Source organism: Pseudophryne corroboree, chromosome 1, assembly GCF_028390025.1.
Source record: "Pseudophryne corroboree isolate aPseCor3 chromosome 1, aPseCor3.hap2, whole genome shotgun sequence".
NCBI lineage: Eukaryota > Metazoa > Chordata > Amphibia > Anura > Myobatrachidae > Pseudophryne > Pseudophryne corroboree.
The window spans coordinates 253,604,365-253,616,164 of NC_086444.1; the positions used below are offsets into that span (position 1 = coordinate 253,604,365).

General features: G+C 41.1%; 1 pseudogene; it reads left to right on the top strand.

Annotated features, from left to right (window-relative positions):
* Positions 1–873: 873 nt before the first annotated feature.
* On the top strand, positions 874–992 carry LOC134933490 (5S ribosomal RNA; annotated as a pseudogene).
* Positions 993–11,800: the final 10,808 nt, after the last annotated feature.

Consider the following 11,800-nt stretch of genomic DNA (forward strand, 5'->3'; position numbering starts at 1 on the left):
ATAATTATAATAATATCAAGAGCCAGACATCATGATGATTTAAAATTATGTAATGAAGTAATGTCATGTATGTGTATTATTTGAACAAAACCAGATACACCTGTCATATTTGGTATTTAAGCAACCAGATTAATGTGTAGATTCATTTGATACTTGTTATTAAGTTGTAGGACATTGCAACAAATAATTATGATTAAATGTATAAAAGCTAAAATCACTTTTATTAGAACAATAGATATTCCAAACAGGTAGTGGACAGGAAGCTCAGGCCAGCCCCTTTTGATGTCTGATTTGGCTGAACCTGTTTAGCATATACACAGACTAGTGACTCATCATGAATGAGAAAGTTCCCTCCCCCAAACTAGATAACACATTGCTGATCACACAGGAAGCCAATTGCTGTTTTGTCTCAGAGGATGATGGAGTTGCTGGCAGACCAGTTCCTGCATGATTTTACAGAGAGAAATAGAGTGATATGGAAAGATGAATTTATATAACTTAAGGATAATGGTATTGTATGCTGGCCTGTAACTGCGGATTTCTCTGATGACATATATAATCTTACTTTGATTTAATTCCTTACCAGTCCTTTGCGGCAATTCTTCACTGACAATTTAACCAAAATCATATATTTCATACCTCTTGCTCACGCTTTACTATTTTTTCGTGGACTCTCATCCGCGATTCACAGAGCACAATACCACAGATGTGGGATTTGATGAGCTGTGTCTAACGCAGAAAGCAGATCCACCGATTTGTACTTTACTAATTCATCTCTTTCCTTGGCAAACTGTCCTCATTTCTTTCATCCCTTTATCTTTCTCTTATTTTCGTATATAGGTGCACTCTCATTGGTGTACTTTCATATAAATTCTCTACTATCATACCACGCTGCCAATGCCCGATCTCGTTCGATCTTGGAAGCCAAACAGCGTTGGGCCGGGTTAGTACCGGGAGAGGAGACTTCCTGCGAATACCCGGTGTTGTAGAGCAGGGACTATTCCCCTTCCTATGTGAGTTGCGACGCCAACAGCAGTATCACGACTAATTCTTACTTCCATGAGATTCTTTCATATTTGAGGCCTACGACTAATTATTGTGGCTCACGTCATAAAGTCAGGTCCCTGTGAATGCAGAAGACTATCTATCTTTGAATTTAAGTAGCCCTATTGGGACGTACTTATCAAATAATCCTTATGACCACTCCTTGGTCCCATCAATACAGATATTCTGTACTGGTCAGGGGAAATGGGGGTAAGACGATCAAATGTCTACAACCATTCCAATCACACATTGTGATTAAACAGACCAGAACATTTTAAAATCTTTATTATACCTTTCCTTTATATGGATCAGTTATATGGGTAATTTTGTTATAAACGTCAACATTAAAAGTTATGTTTTAAGTATTTCTTTTTATATGTTATAGGAATTTTCCTTCCTTTCTAAAGAGTGCGCCCACACAAGAGCATTCTTTCTCTCCCTTTTCCCTAGTACATGTACTCTCTGGCTCTGGGCGCACCACCAACTAGGACAACATCATCTATTTAAGTAAAAAACAGGTGTTTGTTTTTTTCTTCCTTTTCCTATTTTGGAGTGTTTAATTGTCCAATCATTGGTTTTCTAGTATCAATACTGTATTAATCTGACTGGTGCCCGATCGCCCCCTGTCTAGTCATACTGTAACTGTAACTGTATGTTTTAACTGCTTACTGTGTGAGTTGTAACCATATAAATATAGGTATACTGTACATTGTAATATATTGAATCCATATCCTTTTAATAACAAATATATACATCAATGAGCTTTGGAACTCAGATAATGTGTGGGTGTATTGTTTTCTCTTATGAGATGCAGTGTTTTGCGATGTACAGCGCACATTCATGGCAAATGGTAATAAGATGTGGAGGCGTCTACAATATATATTAGAGCGGGCATTTAAAATATTTGTAAGGAAACAATTTGGCATTCTCAGGTTAATAATACCATAGGATCAAAATTACCCCCAAATTCTGTGATTTTAGCTGTTTTTATGTTTTTTTTTAAAATAATCCAGATCCAAAACCAAAAGACAAAAGGGTGGTTTTGGCAAAACCAAGCCAAAACCAAAACAAAAGCAAGGAATTAGAATCAAAATCAAAACACAAAACCCGAAAAGTGCCCCCGCATATCTCTAATTTTAACACCACTGTGCCACCATGCTGCAGAAAGTATGACTGTATTAAGAGGGTTCCACTCACTAGGCCCCAGTCCTATAGCTTTCTAGTCCCCATTCCCACAGCTTTCTCGGATCCTAGCTCTAAGAATATTAGAAAGCAAGAAGAGAAAATTATAAAGGAAATACTTATGCACAGTGACTGAGTGAAAATTACATTTGAATGATAAAATGGCTTGTTGGCGACCCTGAATATTTCTTTTAGTTGATTTCTCCAAGTTTACTTTGTTACTAATCATTTACTATTCATCATATTGGCACTTTGAGTTTGAGAACCACAATAACAAAATAAGCGCTACAAATGCTACAATTTGCTTGCAATAAGCAGCATCTTATCTGCAAATTGGTCAAAAGAAAGTGTGGTAACAAAGGTTTTTAATTACAGCACAGATTGGTGTGTGCTGAGTGTTCTATATTACTTATAATGGGCATCATAACAACATACAGTTTGCTGAGGGCCTGATTCAGAGATCTACACAAAAGTCACTGCAACTGCGATCCCGTACAGAGTGGCTGTGCGTACATATGCAAATGTTGCAGCAGCCGGTATTTGTATTAAGATGGGAGGCATCTTGTGTACAAAGACGGAACCATCAGACACACAGCAGTCCATAACTGACCTTCTTAGAAACCCTGGGGTCATACAACATAGCCGTTGCAAGAAAGACCTCAGAGCAATTTTAATTGTGAAAAAAGATTGCAGACGCAAGCTCTGACAAGCCCCCTTTACCACCCAACAACGTTCCCTGGCTGTCAGCAACTTTGGGAATAAATCCTCACTGCGACCACCATCACAAGACCATTATGGCACATGGACAATGTGACTTAGACGCATGCACACTGCACAGTGGCAAATAGGCACTTCACTGCATACATCGACAATGCATCCAACACTTAATCAGAGCCTGAGACCACACTTCAATAAATCTCCCCCTTAGTACTGTATCAATTGCATGATAGCAGATTAATATATATTTAATTATCCCCAATTATAGACCCTCTATTCTAGACCTGCACATAACTTGACTTTAGCTTCTCGTATAGTCCATTTACTGTATTGTGCAAACTAAATATTTCACATATGAAACAGCCATTAATCCGTAACTTTAACCAGGCTTGGGCTGGACTGCCGGGGTCCAGGGGAAATCCCTGGTGGGCCCCCAATTATTTTTAGCCAGTGTTTTGTTTTACTGGGCATGAAGGGTATGGACCCATCTATAGAAGTGTGGCCAGTCACGGCAGAGGGTTATCTAACCATTAGAGCTGGGGCGGATTGGCCGTAGAGCTTACCAGGAAGATTCCTAGTAGGCCTACATGTCTCTGGGGCATGTTTTGTGTATTGTCATGTGTCCCCACCCCCCACATGACAGGCAGTCCACTGCACTTGGTACACTGCATTTTCCCCATTCATTCTGTTATTCCATCTGTGCAGTATAGCAACTCTGCCATCTAGTGATGCTGCCATGGCTACACGGTATGTTATACCTCTTGTGCTGTCCATGCCGGGCCACTTCTACAAAATTTTACAGGGCCACTTTTAGTTCCCAACCCGCCCCTGATCTCAGACACAACTGCAGCAAAAGATGTGAGTAAGGCCACAATGGTGTACATTCAAGACCTATGAGGAGAGATCCCACCAACCTCAACAGACCACACACCCTCATCAGACCACACCCCCATTAGGGTTGCTTCCATAACTTTCCAGGGATTATTTTCAATCTCTATCCGCCTCTTCATTAGAGAGTGCATCTGGGCCCCATGATAAATATATGTAGTAAATATTGCTATTGCATGCATGATAATGTACCAGATAATAATATGAATGCACTGTAGTTTAATACACCATAGCATAATGAAAGATATGTTCAATATATAATTCAAACGCACAATCTGGAACCTGATGCCTACAGGAGGAGGTGGGCCGTCAGGCAGTGGGGCCCACTGGGGGTTACCCCTGTACCCCTCTGGGCAAGTCTAACCCTTTTTGTAGCCACTCTTTCTATCACCAGAGGGCATGCCCTATGGCACAGCTCGCTTTAGCAGGGCTTTTTGCAGTGCAGCTGCTTGCAGAGTCAGTCATCAAGGCTGTTTTGAACAATCCGGTGGTGGCTGCTGGTGGCAGGCAGATAATGGGGTCCACCAGCTACTGGGACAATGCACTACTTTGGAGATCAGCAACAGCAGCCTCATGGGAGTGACATATGGTGAGGCTGTTCCTGATCTGCTGGCCGGGTGCCTGAAGCTGTTTTCTGTGAGTATAAGCACTGTGGAATACTGTGTGGGCACTACAGTGTTGTATAATGTGGATGTAATAGAATGTGGTATTATTTTAGGGCTAGGGAACACACACATTATGCACTTGGGTGAGTAATTGGTTGGATAAAAGGGAGCAGCGAGTGGTGATAAATGGAACTTTTTCAAAATGGTCTGAGGTACTCAGTGGTGTGCCACGGGGGTCTGTACTTGGTCCACTATTGTTCAATATTTTCATAAATGATCTATTAACAGGTCTTGAGAGTATAGTGTAAATTTTTGCAGATGATACCAAATTGTGTAAGGTTATAAATTCGGTGGAGGATGCTGAGCCTCTTCAGAACGACTCACTTAAACTGGAAGCATGGGCTTCAAAATGGAGAATTATGTTCAATATGGAAAAATGTAAGGTAATGTACTTCGGTAGCAAAAATAAGAACACTACCTACATAGTAAACGGGGAGAAACTAGGGGATTCTGTACTGGAAGAAGATTTAGGTGTTCACATACAGTAGATAACAGTAGATAACAAACTTAACAGCAGTACCCAAAGTAGGAATGCAACAAAAAAGGCAAACAAGGTATTACAGGTTGAGTATCCCTTATCCAAATATTCTGAAATACTGAATATTCAGAAATACGGACTTTTTTGAGTGAGAGTGAGATAGTGAAACCTTTGTTTTTTGATGGCTCAATGTACACAAACTTTGTTTAATACACAAAGTTATTAAAAATATTGTATTAAATGAGCTTCAGGCTGTGTGTATAAGGTGTATATGAAACACAAATGAATTGTGTGAATGTAGACACACTTTGTTTAATGCACAAAGTTATAAAAAATATTGGCTATAATTACCTTCAGGCTGTGTGTATAAGGTGTATATGTAACATAAATGCATTCTGTGCTTAGATTTAGGTCCCATCACCATGATATCTCATTATGGTATGCAATTATTCCAAAATACGTCCAAATACGGAAAAATACGATATCCAAAATACCTCTGGTCCCAAGCATTTCGGATAAGGGATACTCAATTTGTAGTATGCATTAAGCAGGGAATTAATGCAAGGGTTGAGAGGGTTATACCCCAACTATATAAATCACTAGTGAGGCCACATCTTGAATACTGTGTATAATTATGGGCACCATACTACAAAAAGGATATCCTGGGACTAGAAAAGGTACAGAGACAGGTGACCAAACTGATAAAGGGGATGGAGACTCTAGAATATGAGGAAAGGCTTGCTAGGCTAGACATGTTTACACTGGGATAAAAAGGAGATTAAGAGGGGACATGATTAACATTTACAAATATATAAGAGGTCAATACAGAGAGCTAGCGGGGGATTTGTTTTTGGTAAGACCATCAAAAAGGACACGTGGACACCCGCTTAGGTTGGAGGAGAGATTTCGCACAACGAGACGGAAAGGTTTCTTCATAGTAAGGACACTATGGAATTCTCTGCCTGAGAGAGTAGTGATGGCAGAATTGGTCACTACTTTTAAAAATGGACTTGATTCAATAAAAACATATCGAAAAAAAAAAGGCTTGATAAATTCCTAATGGATAAGGATATACTGAGTTATGGTGGTTACATTGTGTACTATAGTAATAAAAAAATGGAGTATTTTAGTTTACAGCTAAACACTTACCACAGTTAAAATTAGTCTTAAAAATAGTTCAGTGTAGGAGATCACTAACAGGTTGAACTCAATGGACAAATTGTCTTTTTTCAACCTCAGAAACTATGTTACTATGTTGCTCTATGTGGGCACCACAGTGTGGTTTAATGTGTTGTGCACTATAGTGTGGCATAATGTGGGATCACTGCAGTGGGGCATAATATGGGCACTACAGTGTGGTGTAATGTGTGCGGCACTACAATGTGGCATAATGTAGCATAAAGTGAGAGCACTACAGTGCCCTGCAGAAGTTGTGTTCCCCCACAAAGCAGCAGCACACGCCAGGGAAAGGAGGAGGTGGTTATGGATCCAATGCAGGCCCCCAGAGATCCGTCCTCTCAGCATCCCTGATTCAGACATTGCCTGCAGTGTTCTGAAAGGTTACTGTTTGGTAAAGCACATATTTTTAATGCTGTTAAAGGCAACAACAAATTTGAGAAAATACTGTATCTGCACTTAAACTAGGAAAAGTTATTTATGAGTCACTACTATCTCATAAATCTGTGTGTGCTGCATGAATGACTTATGCATTCCTAATTTCTGAGTCTTTTCCAAATATATTGTTTCTGTATCCTTTGCTTCATTTTGTTATATGTTTTACTGAGTAGTTATGGTTTGCTTCTGTGTTTTGTGTTCTACATCTAAGGTTTGTGCTTAGTATATAAATAATTTCTTACAGTGTGTACCAAAGTAATAACTGCATATTACTTGGTCTCATAGCAATTTTTTATACCCGCCCATGGCTCAGCTACTACATATACCCTCACTGAGAGATATTGGCAGCCCACACTTCTGGGGCTTGATGGAACATTAGCATGACCCCATAGGGATGTGGCAATGCCCCAAGTGTTCTGACTTTCAGTTGTGAATTAATTGTAGCAGTAACTGTGATTTAGCATATTTGCCTGTGTGATGGCATTATGCTAGTGGAACTAAGAACATATGCTAATCATTTACCTATTGCTTATATGTATGGTATTATGCTGCTTGTATAACGCTGGTTAGTTTGTGCATGAACAGCAATGTTTTTCCAAGCATGTACTAAGTAATTTAGTCCAGCTTGGTAAATATAATATACCAGCCTTTTTAAAGAGGTAAAACGTATCTTATCTGAAACTATCATTAGTTTTTAACTTGCACTTGATGATTCAATTTTATATATATCTTCAATATCCCCAAAACAGCACTGACTGTAGTCTGGCAGAGTGTCAGGGTGCCCCTCCAAAAGAGAAATTAGTAACACCAACAATGCAGATGGCACTCCCAATTCAATTCATCATGTGAAACAAATTCACCCAGACAGCCCAGATGCTATATCAACATTTCATGCCTTTATGTCATTATAAAGTAATGAAACACAGATATAGCATTTGGGCTGTCAGGGAGAACTTTTTTAAATTATGAATTGAATCGGGGTGCCATCCGTATTGTTGGTATAACTATATATATAAAATTATAATAATAATAATAATAAAGATGACAACAATAATATAAGCTCACATAACATTGGCAAACTTACCTTTTTTTTCCCTGTAGCATTCTCCCATCCTGCCTGAATGTCTCATATGCAGAGCCGCTAAATGTTGCCACCTTTAACTTTTCTGTCTATGTCTCTGGAGGTATTTTGCAAATATAGTCATAAAGTAAGAGTATCATAAATATTCCTTTAATAGGACACACAACTGAGAATGAGTTAGTAGTGTTTACAAAACCAGATGATCGTCCGACAAAAGTCCATATATACATAAGAAGGATCACAATACGGGGCCCGTAAAATGCAGAAGAATGTGACTGTAGATGATTACATAATGACAGATTTAGTCATTAACAGAACCATGTGCAAGGTTACCAGGAAACACTTGTCATAACACGTTCATGCCGTTTGTCAGTCCACATGCACTGTAGGTCATTTTGCACCTAAGATGCTGAAAGCGATGCCCAAGTAAGAAGGAGCTGGTACTGGCACTAACACTGAGTTGGCTATCTGGTCACCAAGTTGCTTCTGATCTTTTCTTTCTTATCATGGAGGATGTGGCGCTGGTGATAATAATACTGATCGCATTCTTGGCGTCTAAGGTTTTGATATTTTGTGCTTATATTTCCTTGCCTATCAGACTGCAGAAATCTATAACCTTAGCAGAATGTCTTTTTTAATTTATCATCTTCAGTCTTAAACTAATCTAACGCTATTTCAAATTCAAAGTATGTGAAATAATTTTGTAATGGAGGAACATATATACTGCATCAAAAATTAGTACAATCACTGGCATTCCTTGAAACACTTACATTACCAATAGTAATACTCCTCGAATTGGTGCACTGTATATGTAGAAAGTCTGCAAAAAAAATAAATAAACACCACTGTGGATATGTTTCTCTGCCTTCATAATTATATAAGACAGATAATTACATACTGGAAAACTTTCTCAACCATGTGCCAAGGGATGTGACTTGGCCATTGCAACTGTACTACAAACCTTTTGAGAATATTGTTGAAGCTTAATTCCCAAATATTTAGGGGCAGATTCAGTTAGCCGTGGGGTTTACCCAGTGGCTAATTGTCAGCCTTGACCTATTAGGTGCTGCTCCCCGCAGGGTGCACTTAACATGGATTCTGACTCACAGCCTCATGTGCTTTGAGAAAAAAATCTGTATTAAATGCACCCTCTGGGACTTCAGACACAGGGCAACCCATAGATTCTGGCACTTAACTCAGAATCTGTGTGTTAACACACGTCACCCGTGGGTTTTAAGTAGAGGTGAGCGGGTTCGGTTCGTCGAGATCCGAACCCCCCCCCCCCCCGAACTTCACGTGTTTTTCACGGGTCCGAGGCAGCCTCGGATCTTCCCGCCTTGCTCGGTTAACCCAAACAAGGCCGAATGTCATCATCCTGCTGTCGGATTCTCGCGAGATTCGTATTCCATATAAAGAGCCGCGCGTCGCCGCCATTTTCACTCGTGCATTGGAGATTGAGCGGAGAGGTCGTGGCTACGTACTCTGCCTGAAAAGCTCAATAACTGTGCTCTGTGTGCTGCAAATATCTGTGCTCAGTGTGCTGCATTGTGGTGACCACCAGTATTATAGTAGTACAGTACAGTAGGCCATTGCTGTATCTTGCAGCTCCGTGTCAGACTCCGTTCTAGGCAGTATCCTAATGATCAGTGCTCAATATCTGCTGCATTGTTGTGTGACCAGTATACTATACTATATAGTACAGTACAGTAGGCCATTGCTGTATCTTGCAGCTCCGTGTCACTTCAAGTATCCATATCTGTGCTGCATTGTTTGTGAGCAGTATAGTAGTACAGTGCAGCATTTTGGAGACCACCAGATATATATAGTAGTACAGTACAGTAGGCCATTGCTGTATCTTGCAGCTCCGTGTCACTTCAAGTATCCATATCTGTGCTGCATTGTTTGTGAGCAGTATAGTAGTACAGTGCAGCATTTTGGGGACCACCAGATCTATATATAGTAGTACAGTACAGTAGGCCATTGTTATATCTTGCAGCTCCGTGTCACTTCAAGTATCCATATCTGTGCTGCATTGTTTGTGAGCAGTATAGTAGTACAGTGCAGCATTTTGGGGACCACCAGATATACATAGTAGTACATTACAGTAGGCCATTGCTGTATCTTGCAGCTCCGTGTCACTTCAAGTATCCATATCTGTGCTGCATTGTTTGTGAGCAGTACAGTAGTACAGTGCAGCATTTTGGGGACCGCCGGATATATATAGTAGTATATAATATAATATTACTAGTGCCACGCGCTAGCCCAGGGAGACAGGGAGATTAGGGAGGTAAATGTGTGGCTCAGAGACTGGTGTAGGAAAGAGGGGTTTGTGTTCTTGGAACACTGGGCGGACTTCTCAGTCAGGCGCCATCTTTTTTCTCGTGATGGATTGCACCTGAATGAGGAAGGGACTGCGGTGCTGGGGGGTAGGATGGTTAGTAAGTTGGGGGAGCTTTTAAACTAGGAGCCTGGGGGAGGGTTTAGCTAGAAACAATGGGTCATGCAGCGAGTATAGTAGGGATGGTGGTAGTGAGATAAATGGGGGTGGAGAAGGGGGGGAGGGAAAGTGCAGCCGGTAAGGGTATTTACATGGGTTCTATTAAGGGTGTTAAGAAAGGTATTGCTAAAGCATTAAATAAATAGGATTTTTATACCTACCGGTAAATCCTTTTCTCTTTGTCCGTAGAGGATGCTGGGGACACTTCAAGAACCATGGGGTATAGACGGGATCCGCAGGAGACATGGGCACTTTAAGACGACTTTGAAGGGGTATGAACTGGCTCCTCCCTCTATGCCCTTCCTCCAGACTACAGTTATAGGAACTGTGCCCAGGGAGACGGACATTTCGAGGAAAAGGATTTATTGTTAAACTAAGGTGAGATACATACCAGCTCACACCACAAACACGCCCCGTACAACATGGCATTTAACAGAAACTCCAGACAACGGCATGAACCATGTCAGCAACAGGCTGACTATAATAGAAACACAACCTGTGTGTAAACATAATTAATAACTAATAACTGCAGATAGAGTCCGCACTGGGACAGGCGCCCAGCATCCTCTACGGACTAAGAGAAAAGGATTTACCGGTAGGTATTAAAATCCTATTTTCTCATACGTCCTAGAGGATGCTGGGGACACTTCAAGAACCATGGGGTTTATACCAAAGCTCTAGAATGGGCAGGAGAGTGCGGATGACTCTGCAGCACCGATTGACCAAACATGAGGTCCTCATCAGCCAGGGTATCAAACTTATAAAAATGTTGCAAAAGTGTTTGAACCCGACCAAGTAGCTGCTCGGCAGAGTTGTAATGCCGAGACTCCACGGGCAGCCGCCCAGGATGAGCCCACTTTCCTGGTAGAGTGGGCCTTCACTGATCTCGGTAACGGCACTCCAGCCGTAGAATGAGCATGCTGAATCGTATTGCAGATCCAGCGCGCAATAGTCTGCTTTGAAGCAGGCGTTCCAATCTTGTTGGCAGCATACAGGATAAACAGAGTTTCCGTTTTCCTAAGTTGAGCCATTCTGGCGACATAAATTGTCAAGGCCCTGACAACATTGAGAGATTTTGACTCTGCGAAGGCGTCAGTAGCCACTGGTACCACAATAGGCTGGTTCATGTGGAACGATGAAACCACCTTCGGCAGACATTGTTGACGAGTCCTCAACTCTGCTCTATCCTCATGGAAGATTAATTAAGGGCTCTTGTGAGACAAAGCCGCTAACTCAGACACCCGCCTTGCGGATGCTATGGCCAATAGCATGACCACTTTCCAAGTGAGAAATTTCAACTCAACCTTCTGTAAAGGTTCAAACCAATGTGATTGAAGAAAATGCAACACCACGTTAAGATCCCATGGTGCCACTGGGGGCACAAATGGAGGTTGGATGTGCAAAACTCCTTTCACGAAAGTCTGAACTTCTGGAAGGGAGGCCAATTCTTTTTGAAAGAAAACCGATAGAGCCAAAATTTGTACTTTAATGGAGCCTAACTTTAGGCCCGCATCCACACTTGCTTGCAGGAAATGGAGAAAACGCCCTAGCTTAAATTCTTCCGCAGGAGCCTTCTTGGATTCACACCAAGACACATATTTTCTCCAAATACGGTGATAATGGTTAGACGTTAT